The sequence below is a fragment of the Callorhinus ursinus genome, unplaced genomic scaffold, assembly GCF_003265705.2.
Source record: "Callorhinus ursinus isolate GAN/ISIS: 27379988/994484 unplaced genomic scaffold, GSC_fseal_2.0 scaffold16, whole genome shotgun sequence".
Taxonomy (NCBI): Eukaryota; Metazoa; Chordata; class Mammalia; order Carnivora; family Otariidae; genus Callorhinus; species Callorhinus ursinus.
Window position 1 is genome coordinate 42,617,061 of NW_027397078.1, and position 13,534 is coordinate 42,630,594.

General features: G+C 52.3%; 1 long non-coding RNA gene across 1 annotated transcript; it reads left to right on the plus strand.

Moving 5' to 3' along the window:
• Nucleotides 1–183: 183 nt before the first annotated feature.
• LOC112812853 (uncharacterized) lies at nucleotides 184–13,009 on the plus strand. Its single transcript, XR_003205378.2, has 2 exons — nucleotides 184–259; nucleotides 11,770–13,009. It is a non-coding gene; the product is annotated as an uncharacterized lncRNA (long non-coding RNA).
• The last annotated feature ends 525 nt before the right edge of the window (nucleotides 13,010–13,534 follow it).

Below are 13,534 nucleotides of genomic sequence, written 5' to 3' on the forward strand. Positions count from 1 at the left end.
TGACCAAGGCGATCTTGGTGGCCCTGTTCATCTTCGCCATCCTGCTCATCCTGTACGTGATCCTCTGGTACATCTGCCGCGATGTGGACTGCGACCACGGGATCTGAGCCCCGCGGCGCCCGGGCCCCGCTGCGCTGAGGGCGCCCCGCCCCGAGGGCCGCCGCGCCGAGCATGGGGGCCGCGCGCCCCCCACCCCGGGCCCCGCCGCGCGCCCGCCGCCGCCGGGCCGTGACCTTCAGGGACCGAGCGCGGAGAGCGGGTGAGTGCACGCGGGCGGGGAGCCGCAACTTCGCCAGGGCGCGGGGTGCGGGCGCGGGACCGTCCCCGGGTGGGCGCTGCGCCCGGACTCCCCGCGGGGCTCCGGGGGGCCCTTCCCGGCGGGTCCCGCCCGCGCTTGGGGTCCGAGGACGCTGGGCGCGCCAGCCTCGGGGCGCCACCTGCGCCGCGTGGAGGCGGGCTCGCGGGGGGCCCGGGGCGTGCCGCGCGCTGCCCGCTCCCAGGGGCCTCGTCCGAGGGCGCGGGGACCCGGGCGCTCAGGTCCGCACCCCCAGGCAGCCCCGCACCGCGGAGCGGCCAGACTGGGGGGGCCCCGCGATCGCCAGCCGCCGCCGCTGAGGGGCACCTCCGAGGAGCAATTGCAAACAAAACTGAAAACAGGTCGGAAGGTGGGTGCGCCCTGCTCACACGGCCCCGGGGGGGAGCCCCCCGGGAGGGAGTCGAAAGCTCAGGAAGGGGGCTCGCTTTCCAGTCCCCGCACCCCTGCCCGGGAGGAGAGCGACAGATGGGACAAAAAGGAAGCTTTTACCCTCCACCAAGTGCGCCGGAGCAAGTTTGTGACTTAAATAAATAGCTCGTTAGCGAGAAAAATGCCTCCCTTTGAAGGCTGGTCTGCAAACACAACCTGTGAGGAAAAACACCCAGTTTAAAACAGGCTGCCAATTTATGCGTCTGCAGAGACAGGGATGTCTTCCTGGGTAATCAGGGCAAGCCGGGGATGTGGGTCCCGGCTCTCCTATGGGAGCTGTCCCCCTACCACCCCACCCAGGGGCTCGGGGCTTGCCAAATCCTGCTTTGTGTCATGCACGCTCCTTAGTCTCTTCCTAACCACGACTTCCAGCCACTGGAGGGTTAAGGAGACGGAAAACGCAGAGCGACTCCTTGTCCCCGGGAACCTTTTTCGGAAGCCCAAGGGGGACCAGACGGTCAGATACGGTGTGTTTGGGGCGGCTAGGGGGTATGTGTGTGTGTGTGGGGGGGGGGGTTTGGGGGGGGCGCCAGTGTGGTTTTCCTCCTGTAGTTAATGCTGGTGTGGAGACGCCGAGGGATCTAGCAACAGGGGAAGGCATGTTTCCAGGATCCAGTGTGTGGGGATGAGGAGGACCAGACGATGGGAGGCCCATTTTCAAGATAAGGAACAGTATTTGAGGGAATGCAAAAAGGCTTGCAGAGACCTCCCCCCGACCATGTCACTGGTGGAAATGCTTTCCTAAGGGATTCTGCGGAGCTGACCAGATAGAGCCTCCTGTGATATACCGTGTGTATCTTTAGAAGGCCCTGCCCAGAACCCAGTATCTCCCCAAGGTCCCCCCCCATACACAGACACATACACACCTCCAGCTCGAATTCCCAAAGACCAGCTCAGTCCCAAACAACCCCGAGGTACCAGAACGGACAGAGTATCTGTGATGGATTTTGGAGGCAACACGGTGCCTCAGGTACCAGGTGCAACGAGCTTAGCAGGCACAGCCTAGGAGCTTGGCGACCACATTCCAGAATGTGGGGCCCTGGCATGATTCCCACCGAGGAGGAAAGGCCAGTGGAGCTCCACACGTCTGCATCCCACACACAGCACGTGAATCAGGATCCAAAATTATACCAAACACATACCCTGTGGGCTCAGCAGTCGGGAAACGGGAGACAGGCACCAACATCAGATGCGTGGCTCTGGGGTGAGCCTCCCTGGAGGAAATTGCCGGTGGAGGGGGTTGGGGGAGGAGGGAGGTTGGTCACTACCAGGAGGGACATGAAAACACAGTGACAATTAAAATAGTCGAAAATTACATAACTGACACCAGCCAGGATTTTTCCATGTGGCCAGGTGGTCGGTCCACACGGCTAATTATGTGAACCCTACTACACACAGAGTAGCTGATGCTCTAAAGTTGATGCTTTCAATTGGGGTGATACAGAGCAGTGTTTATGCAGTTTGCCAGAGAATGCCTCCCCATCGATTAGGGGCTCGCCATAAGCATAGGGGAGCCGTGGACGATTAAGGGAAATATCCCTGCCTGATAGTCACGACCACCTGCACTGACAGGTTCTGAGAACGCCACGTAGGATTCCAGAATTCAAATTGCAAGGCACACAGGGTAAAGGACGCCCTTCCTAGGGGACAGGAATCCCCACCATACACAGACCCCAAGTTGCCCACCATAGCACCAGAACCCCATAGGCAAAATGCATCAGAATCACCCACGTTCACAGAGCCCCTTTGGGATCTGCAGAAGCCCATCCCAGATGGTGTCCCTCTGGATCGTTGTCACTGTCCCGGGGAAGAGGCCAGGGCATCGCAAACATTCCGCATGTCAGGTGCAGAAACCAAGGCAGGTGGAGGTGGTTTCTTGCCCAAGGTCACACAGCTGGGACTTGCAGAGTCGTCCCTGGTCAAAATGACAGATTCCCACTGGCAGCTTCGGGCTGGAGATGGGGTGCATGTCTTGCTCACGTAAGACCTTTCTCTGCTTCTGTTAAGTGAATGCCCGGCTCCCTACCATGTCCGTCAGGGGACATTCTCATCCTTCGGCTCTCCCGGTGAGCCTCTAGATCATGCTGACCATTTGGGGATCTCACACCTAAAACAAAACAAAACAAACAAACAAACAAACAAACAAACAAAAAAGAACAAAAAACAGGGAAAGTGCATCCATATCAAAACCCTCAACATCCCTTAAAAATCAGTCTCGGGTCCCGTAACATGAACCCTGAATCAAAGTAGAAGAAGGATGATCTGGAAAAAAGCCGGAAACGGTGTCTCAAGACAGAAATATCAGTACAATGTCTCCCCTTCCTCATTTTCTATGGGCAACCAGATACTGAGTGGATTGCACCACTGCCCAAACAAAAACAGAACAAAACGAAAAACAAAAACCAGAAAGCACGGTTTCCTATAAGTAACAATTATATCTCATAGTTCAGAGTGACGGACTAAGTACAAGACACAGGGTTAAAAGGATGGGGTTTACATTGCATTTCGTTGTCCTTGCAGCAACATGAATATAATTATTATCCCAATTATACGGAGGGGAAATGTGAGACCACAGAAGAAAGGTCGTATGACTTTCCCAAGAGCACAAGAAAATCAATCCTCGATCGTCTCTGGGCTGTTGACCCGCACGCACGCACTTGTGGGGTGTGTGTGAGTGTGTGTGTGTGTGTGTGTGTGTGTGTGTGTAAATAAAATCTCACATCCATTGCCTTTCCAAAAAAGTTTTCAAGTCCATTTCTATTTTCAGCTGCTCATTTCGGTTTAGCAATCATATTTCTCTTTTAAGTTTTTTTATGGATTACGAAATAACTACTGTATATTTCTAGGTAGTGCACACACAGGTTTCAGTGGGAAAAAAATAAACAACTCTGGACCTATTTCTTCACTAATATGGATAACCGGCATGCAAATGGGGAGGGAAATGAATTTAAGAGTGTGCCCGTGTTTTGGAAGCTGGTGGTCATGTTTCTGGTGCAAGGAAAAAAACCACAAATACTTCATGTATTTGAAACAGAATATGTATATGAGCCCCGAGCGAATCAGGCTTTGGATCCTGTATAGTTTAGGGACCCTTCCCCAAACTGGAGGGTCATGTGTCTCTCCTGCATCCTTCCCAAACTGGAGGGTCTCCAACGGGGAAAGAGCGGCGACCTGGGATCCTCAGCTTCTTTGGAAGAATAATCAGTAGAAATAAGTATATTTGATCTGCTTACAAATATCAGATGAGAGAAAGCAGAATATCCAGAACCCAGGACCAGGGGGATGTGGGCGACATTTACAAAGAGGCTGGTCGTCCATCGGATGAGAGCGAACTTCCTCAAAGTTGTAATTGAGGAAGAGACCACTAGTCCACGTACGAGAACCACGCGTCCCCGATAGGCAGGCTTCTCTGACAGAAGTGAACGTTTTAAAATTCAAGCTAAGTGAGGGGGAAAAAGAATAGGTAGGCAATCTGATCCTTGCTTCCAAACCTATGTTCGGTTTAAGCAAGAAATGCCACCCTGTCAGATGATTCCCGGCGACCTCACTGTGGCAAGATCCTCCTGTGTCTTCCCGTGCCGAGCCCCACGTCACAGATGTTCACGTTCAAGCTGGGCTGCATTGCAGATGCCTCTAACAAATGTGGGCAGGCAGAAAGGTCGCGGAGAGCTCGAAGGTGCTTGGCAGGGGAGAAGAGCCAGTCCGTGTCGCAGCTCCAAGGTGCTCCTCTGTGTCAAGCTCTTGAGAGCGTGCAACAGAACGTGGATGGGGGTCTGAGCCTGGAAGGGGGCCGCGGGGCACGGGAGGCAGGTGAGGTGCAGAAACATGCAGCTGCCTGTCTTCCCCATCCCCATGTCCCCAGAGCCAGCCAGTCAGCAACCCCCCAGGCGGGGATGGGAAGCCAACAAGAGTCCGGGGAGCAGAACAATCCCGTGCAATGAGCCACACACCTTGTGTGCCTCATGAGTCATTCCCGTTCCAAAAAGATCATGCTCCTGTAAGCCCCCCACCCCACGTTTGGTCTAGCGACACCCAACAGCAGGTAATAAGGCAGCTATGGGACCTTCTGACACCGTGCCGTCACCAGGAGCTGCTGGCTTCTTCCAGAGGAGACTTCCAGAGAGGGGGCCTTCTGTCCCCAGCGGGGACATGCCCACACCATGTGGCTCCCCTCTCTGAAAGGTGCGGTGGCATCTTTCAAGCCACGCCAGCCTTGCTGTGAGTCCCCATGCATGGGCGTGTGTGCTTCCCTGCAGGCGGAGGCCAGGAGCTCTGCAGAAACCGAAGCCTCCTTCGGAGCCAAGCCAGGGCCAGGGGAATGAGTTTGGAAGCCAATTTGATAAATGTGGCTTTTAAGCTCCAATGTGTGTGAGCGTAAGGGTAGGTCTAGGCAGGGCTTGGAGGCCGTTCCAAAAGAGTTCCAGAAATACTGTGAAACGTTAATGCTCTTTTGAATCTGCAGGTGGCCCGGGAGGGAAAGGTCAAGTACACTTGTTTCGTAAATGCTCCATTCACATGTTCCCTGCAAGTAGGAGTTGTGGGGCCTGGGAGCAAGGACCGGGCATGCATTGAGCACCTCCTGTGGGATGAAGACTGTTTCCCATGATTCTTACACACGCCCTGGGGTGAGCTGTCAAGTTTTCCTGTGCGTGGGTGAAACCCCAGCCCAACCTCCCACGTTAAGGAGCTGTGTCCTATGGGGTCTGGAGGCCAGGCTGCCAGGGGTCTGCAGTGTTTCTTTGTACACCATTGTGCACCACTCACCATCTGAGCAGACTAAACCTTGTGTTCCATCCACCTTCGCCTCCGTGGGACCCACTGTACCAGGTAAGTACACCCATAGGAGCGGTGGTGTTTGCACAAACACAGTGATGGGCGCCATAGGTAGACCATCCCCAGGGACAATCATGGAGCTCCATCAGAAGAAATGCACAGAGGCCATCAAGTGGAAGCCCATCATTGACGTCTCCCAACGCGTGATGGTCCGCACACAGCGCACAGGCATGTCACTCTTCCTACGTTACCACCACGCTTGGGGCATGCGAATACAACCACCGTGACAACTAAATGACTTCATCGCCTAATATCTCACCATTTACCATTTTGACACCCATAGAGTGAGTCTCGCGGGGATGACAACAACAGGAAAGTCAGATGTCATCACCTGTCAGCAAAAAATTCCAAGACAACAACAACAACAAGAAAAAACAAGAGGGTCGACTGAATAAGGTGGTAGAGGCAGGCAGGTAGAAATGCAACAATGAACCCTTCCCAAAACAAATGTATCCTTCCCGAAGCAAGTGTTTCAAATGGGGTACGGAGTGTAGATTGGGGAACGGAATGCTAACAAGCCAACATACAAGGTTGCCTCTGAGCAGTCAGGAAAGAGGCGGTGAGCATGCTGGAGTATTTGTGTTTGCTCGCGTGCCGTTCATTGGCAAGGAATAGCGAGGGAACCCGGACAGAGACACCCAGCTGGACTGAGCCAAATGTGCACGGCTGCACCCACGTCTGTCATCATAAATTTTGTCCGTCCTGGACCACCTGTCCCTCCCCTTCATGGTGACAAGCTGAAACTCTCCAGATGTCCAACCCCACAAACAAACGGCATCCAGGTACACGGCCCCCTTCATGGTGGTGCTCCCTCCTCTCTTACGCACTGAGTACTTGCAAATCCACGACACCCCTCGCTGAGATTCCTATTTCTTTTTCCCCAAACGTCGGTGACAAATTTCTCGGGTGTTGTGACCCTAATGCCGTATCCCTGTAAACTCTTTGGTTTTTATCGCAGATTTGCATAGCACCGTGATTTCTAGAAACATACACATTGCCATATTGCAGAACAGACCGACCCTAGACACTTTCCTTTGGTTTTATTTATTTTCTTTTAATTTCCTGCTTTTTTCTTTAGGCAGGTTGGCCAGGACCGTGGATCCTCATGCTCCAGGGAAGCTAAAGTCTCATTGTGAAAAACAGGAATTAGCAGCTTGTGGTTTTCCCTCTGTCTGGCGGTTCTTTCTCTTCTTTGTCATTTACTTGTGTTTCTAGGGTGCACAGCCATGAGGAGGGGCTGTCTTATACCAAAGGAATTATATTTAGGAAATAATTATTCTTCTCCTGGAATAAAAAAGTCCCCTAGGCCACGTCTCCTGGACTCGTGGTTTTATTTAGTCCAGCGTGCTATAAAGAGAAGCTGCTTTCTCTCTGAGCCGGGTGACCTGTTTTGGGGCCTACATTTCCCCACTCCTGGCGGCATCCCCAGTGGAGGGAACTTCAGCCAACCGCGCCTCTGCGAACAAAGCAAAAACGAGGGAGGTCCAGATACTAACCTAGAAATCATCTGGGGTGCCCCGTTTAGTCATCATTTGGATTCCGGAATGATGGCTTCTCTCTTGATCCCATTGGACATTTCCTGGGGTATATTTTTGGCTGGCGATTTAGTGGGCTCAAGGAGTAAGATGTGCGATGGCAATCTCTAACCAAAGCTTCATTCTCTGCAGGAATACTGATCATTATCAGCCAGAGGGATTTTGTGTGTGCATGCGTGTGTGTGCGCTTCCATGTTTGGACAAAGACAAAACAAAATTTGTGTGTAAGTCAAAAGGATGGGTATCACATTAAATATTCTTTTTTTTAAGATTATTTGAGACAGCAAGAGAGCATGAGCAGGGGGGAGGGACAGAACGAGAGGGAGAAGCAGACTCCCCACTGAGCAGGGAGCCCGATGCGGGGCTCGATCCTAGGACCCCGGGACCGTGACCTGAGCCGAAGGCAGACGCTTAACTGACTGAGCCACCCGGGCGTCCCACGCATTAAACATTCTTATCCAGTTTTGTCTGACAGTTATCTGAGAACCATGGGTCCCTATGCAAAAATGCATTGAGATAATTTGTCAAGGACAGAAATCAATGAAACTCCCAGTTGGGAGGAAATGGTAGAACTGGAAATTAGGAGGTGGGGCCACCTGCTCTCGCGTTTGGGGCAGTGGGAAATCGTGTCACGTTACTGCTGTGGTCTGGGGCTTGCAGACTGGAATCAGCACAGCCACAGGTGGGTGGGGTGGGGTTGGAGGGAGCTCCCTGCCCATACGCAACGCAGATGTTCTCAGGAGGAAGATATTGCACCAATTTGAGAGACTGCTCCAATTCTGAGATGTTGCATTTGAGACAAAGAGGTCAGAACACAGCTGAATGATAAAAAAGAGGCATGAACCAGATTTGGTCATTCCCATGGCCCACCCTGATGCCATTCTGCTGTTCCAGCTGGTACGGGCAACCCCAGGCTCCAGGCCTGGCTCTGATACGGTAACATCTGCGTTCGCTTCCCGTGGTTGTCGTGACCTCTTATCACAAGTGTAGCACCCTAAAACACCAGTGAAATCAAGGTGTTGGCAGCCCTGGTTCTTTGTGGATGTTCTAAGAGAGGATCTTTCCTTGCCTCTTCCAGCCTCTGGAGGTGGCTGAATTCCTTGGATCATCACCACACGAGCTCTCCTTCCTCTGATGCCCTTGCTTCCCTCTGATAAGGACCCTGGCTGGGACAGTGGGACCACCTAGACACCCCAGGATCACCTCCCCATCTCACATCCTTCGCTACATCTGTAGCATATCCCCTTTGCTACGTAAGGCAACATCCACAGGTTCCAGGAATCAGGACCTCCCGTCCTTAGGGGGCCATTATGTAATACCGCATTCTGAGGACTTCCATCAAATTAATCCTGTAACAATGCTATTTCTGGCAAAGTGGCAGGTTCCAAATCATGATGTGTTGGAAGAGTCAGTCCTTGACCAGGAAAGTTTCCAGGAAACGAGATAGTCACTTCAAAGTGGGTAAAAATGAGCAAAAGTCAGAAGAACACCTAGAAAAATGGCTTCTAGCAGTGATGTGGTGATCAGCCCTGGCTCCTCAGTGGGAGTCCTTGGACTGTTGTAAGAAATACCTTTGTCAGGGCGCCTGGGTGGCTCAGTTACTGGGCATCTGCCTTCAGCTCCGGTCATGATCCGAGGGTCCCGGGATCAAGCCCCGCATCGGGCTCCCTGCTCCGCGGGAAGCCTGCTTCTCCCTCTCCCACTCCCCCTGCTTGTGTTCCCTCTCTCGCTGTGTCTCTCTCTGTCAAATACATAAAATCTTTAAAAAAAAAAAAAAAGAAAGAGAAGAAATAGCTTTGTCTTTGTCCCCCCCTCCCAGAGTCCGAGGGGCGGAGGTTTCCATGCCTGTGGGGGACGGGGTGAGCTCTGAGTGGTGGCCCACACATGGATGGGACTTCATGAGTGCGGTCTCCCTCCCACCCATGGACAACAGTGTGCACTTACACAGCCCCAGCGGGAACAAGACAAACATCACTTCAAGATGGTGCAACCGTCCGAGGGCCTCCATCTGGGCACAGCTGGGAGGGGACCACAGGTTCGCCAAGGGAGACAAGACAAACGGTGCTTCCTACAGGGTCAGAGAGGAGGAATCCAACCAAGAGCAGAATGGGTGAGGAGGGAGAAAACTCTAGACCCGCTCTGTCTGATACAGGAGCCACATGTGGCTACCGAGCCCTTGGAGGTAGCTACACTCACCGAGGGCCGGGCTTTTATAATTGTATTGAATTTTAATTGATTAAAATGCCAACAGTCTCATGGCTAGCGGCTACCAGATTGGATAGCAGAGCTAGAATTTTGCTTTATATGCTATTGGACTCAATCATTGTATGAATCTGCTAGGAATACCATAATTAAAGTACCACAGACCAGGGGGCTCAAACATTTATTGTCCCTAGTCCCGGAGGTTGAAAGTCTGCAATCCAGGTGGGGCCGAGGCTGGTTTCTGCTGAGGCCTCTGCCCTGGGCGTGTAGACGCCATGTTCTCCCCGTGTGCTCACGTGGTCCTCCCTCTGTGCGTGCCTGTATGGTCATCCCCTCTTCTTACAAGGACTCCGGTCCTATTGGATGAGGATCTATGCCCAGTGACCTCATATTACCCAAATCCTCTCTTTAAAGAACCCATATCCCGATACAGTCCCATTCTGAGGTCCTGGGGCTTAGGGCTTCAACATGGGAATTTTTGAGGGGGAATCAATTCACCCTATAGTAGTCTGTTAAACCTTTCTGAGCTCCTTCCATATTCCAGGACCTACTTCCCAGATGTTGCTCCTACTCTCTGAGTGTAAATTCCCGGTTGGGGAGATGGCAAGGTTATTTGATAACAGCAGTACATTTCGATCCATGCTGGAACAGAAGTCTGGGCAGGATGCCACGGAACACCTGGTAGACAGAACGCTCAGTGTCTGTGCTACAGAAACATGGCGTTGGAACCCAAGTAGGACCAAGGCAGGAAGTGGCGGGGAGGTTTCTCTGGGGACATGACCGTTGACTAAGCCCTGAAGGGAAAGGAACAGTTCTCCCGAGTGCGTTCCAGGTAGAGAAACAGTGTACACACACACACACACACACACACACTGCATGCCCCAGGGCAGGAAGCTCTGCAGTGTAGCTTGTACTCTGCAGATCAGGTCCAGGAGTGACTGAGACTTCATCATCACCCCCAAGGTAATGCCACCTGGAAGAAGGAGGGGCCCCCAGGCACTGGGTCTGGCTTGGTCCCCCATGTTCAGAACATCCCATCTGGGAAAAACGCTGTGCCGCTTTCTGCTAAAAGTGGAGGGGCTGGTGGTCCATGAGGGTGAGCGTGGAGGTAGCTGCCCGCCTGGCCAAGTGTCCTCAGAGAACATTATCAACCATCTGGCTGTTTTCTAAATGTGGAATTATTTGACCAGAACTGTTCCTGGTTGGGGGACATGCCCATACAACCTGCCTGGGTTTACACACGACCAAAGGATCTGCTTGTTTCATGGGTAGTTGGTTTTTTGGGTGACCTGAGAATAGCAGGGACCCGGAGAGCCCCAGTATGCTGCACGGAATGTCTCCTAAAGCTTCAGACACCCCAGATGGCCAGATCTTGGTTCTACTTGGTTCAGCCATACGCAGAATAGAAACAATCCACCAATGGAAAATTTTATTTATGAAGACCCACGTCAAGCCTCCTGCCATTTTTGTTCAGGCAAATTCCAAACTTTATTTGGATATCACTAGTTCTTCCCTAATGCCCTCGATCTGTCCCAGAATGCCTTCCAGGACGCAATATTTCTTTACTTCTCATGTCTCCTTAGGTTCTCCTTGGCTGTGACCCTTCTCGGGCAGTTCTTCAAGGAATTTCTCAGGTTTCTTGTTCTGGAGGACCTTCACGGCTTTGAGGAGGACTGATCAGGCCTTTTGTAGGATGTCTTTTATGGGGACTGGTCTGATGTTTTTGCCACGAACAGATTGGGTGGTTGGTTTTTGAGAGGAAGACCACAGAGGTGAAATGCCATTTTCAGCACTTTTTATCAAAGGTGCCTACTATCCACATGACTTATCACTATGGGTTTTGGTCGTGGTCATTTGGCTGAGGTGCTATCGGTCCAGTCTCTCCCCCTCTTCCCATACCTTTTGGAAGGATGTCACCACGTGCAGCACACACTTAAGGAATCGGAGTTTACCGAGGGTGGAGTCCCTACATAAATTATTTGGAATTCTTCTGCACGGGACATGGATCTCTTCTCCCTCATCTGTCAGTATATACAATGATGTATTTACATCAGTATGGACTCATGTGGCTATTTATTTTACACGTGGGGTTACAACCCAATGGCATTCCATTGTTATTCTCAAACTGGCCCAGTGTTGGCCATTGGGATCTCTTTCAGGCTGGCTTCTGCATCCCTTTGACAAGTCCCCATACATTTTGGCTTTTGAGCATCTCCTTGCTTTCTAGGACTACAAGATGCTCCAGGCACAATCTGTGTCTTCCAAGCCCTAGTCCTAGAATTAGCTACTTCTCCAGGGAGCCCCAGTTTCTTTGATTTCAGCATGTATCGGGAACCAAGATGTGGATGCTGGGTGAAGTGGCTTCTCAGCAGCAATGAATACATTTAGGTTTGTTTGCTCACTATTTTCCCCCTTACACTTATGTTTTCTTTCTTTCTTTTTCTACCTATTAAGGGCCCCTGAAGGGACAGAGCGCTCTGGTGGCTGTGGAGCCTTTGTTCACCTGTTCTCCAGGTATGAGCCGAGAGGTTATGAGAACATCTCCATCGTGGGCCACCAGCAGGCCAGGACTCCAATGTAGAGGGGCGGATCCCTGGAGGTCACTCCTTGGCCCTTTTCTGGAGACTGCCAGCCAGCATGCCATCCCAGCTGCACTGTGGGGGTGAAGGGTGGGGTGATCATCAATGAGGATGAAGGCCGTCCCCCTGTCACTCATCTTGCCAAGCCATTACCAGGCGGTCAGGACTCATGGGCAGTGTCTCCTCCGGGACCAGTGCTGACATCTGTAACCTCCGTCCACCCTTGTGGTCCCATCCAGCCATCTCTGCCCACCCGCCTGGCCCACTCTGTTGTGAAGTTCTCATCAGCCTTCCCCTTGTGCCTAGTCGTAACTCACAGGGGCTCCAACGCCCGTAGGGCAGACCATCGGAAGTGTGACCTCTTATTCCCGGCTGGAGACGTCCAGAGGACAATCAGCTTCAGATTATACCACCGATAAGGTAGGCACAATGGGGGCCTGACCCATGTCATCTCAGAAGCAATCCAGTGCTTTCTGGCCTTCTCCTGTTTGCAGAGCAAACGCTCTGAGGAAGAGACACAAGGAAGACCCCATCCTCCTTGTGGACAAATGTTTTTGTTAGTCTGTTGCAAGGAGAAGAAACCGTGTTCTGGAAGAAATGAATAACCCCATAAGACACAGGCGGGAGAATTTGCACGTGGAATAAGAGAGTTATGGAACATTCTAGAAACACACCTAGCATTCGTTACATTTGGACTCTCCACAATGCATCAGGCACTTTCTCAATGGCATCATGCGGTAAGAGTTGCATTGCCTTAGTCCAGCCACCACGAAGGACTTTGAGCTCTTTGTCCTCAGCTTTGTTTCAAACCTGAGGGAAACACGATGACAATTCAGGGGGGCCCTGCCACGCAGGGCGTGTACGTCTCCATGAATGTACTTGGCAGTGTGCAACCCGGCAACGCCCACCCTCCCCCCATCCTGTCTGTATGCACCCTGGTGAGCATTTTATACACCCTCCTCAAATGCTACCATCGTTCTGTCTCGCAGGTGTGATGTATGGCGCCCTCCGTGTTGTCCCATCATAGCTTCTGCCTCCCCACACGGAGGGAGGCAACAAAGACAAAGCTGAGACGTTATGGCTATTCCAGAAAATAAAATATTTTTGAAACTGCACGGCGTCGGTCCAGATCTTTGTCTCGTTATGGTTCACAAAGCTGTGGCGGCCATGCTCACCAGCATGGTCGTGCTTGGAATGCACAGAGAATCCACTGTCCCTGCAGACGGGCAGGGACAGGAAGGTGTTTCTCACATGAGGTTGGCATCGTCTAGTCTCTGTGTGTTCTGCAGAATGAGACACCTCTCAAATGCTTTTGAGAGGTGTGAAAGGTGTTGTTCCTATTAAAACCACCACGACGAAAAAGCAACGGCAAGCACTTCTTAGGGTTTTAACACCAGAACACTTCTGAGGTCATTTTCCTAAATGAGGACTGGTTTCTCCATATCTCTGGAGGGTTCAGGAAGCAACCAACCCCCCCTCTCCCCCCGCCCAGCCCTGCCCTGGATAGCTGCCCAGGACCACTGCCCTCTGTTTTCACTGGGCGTGTGCCCGATTTCTGAGCTGCCCCTTTAGGCAACACACCCCCTGCCCCGTAGGATGCAAAGTAGGCTCTCAACTCAACCCAGAACAGGGTGGAAGGA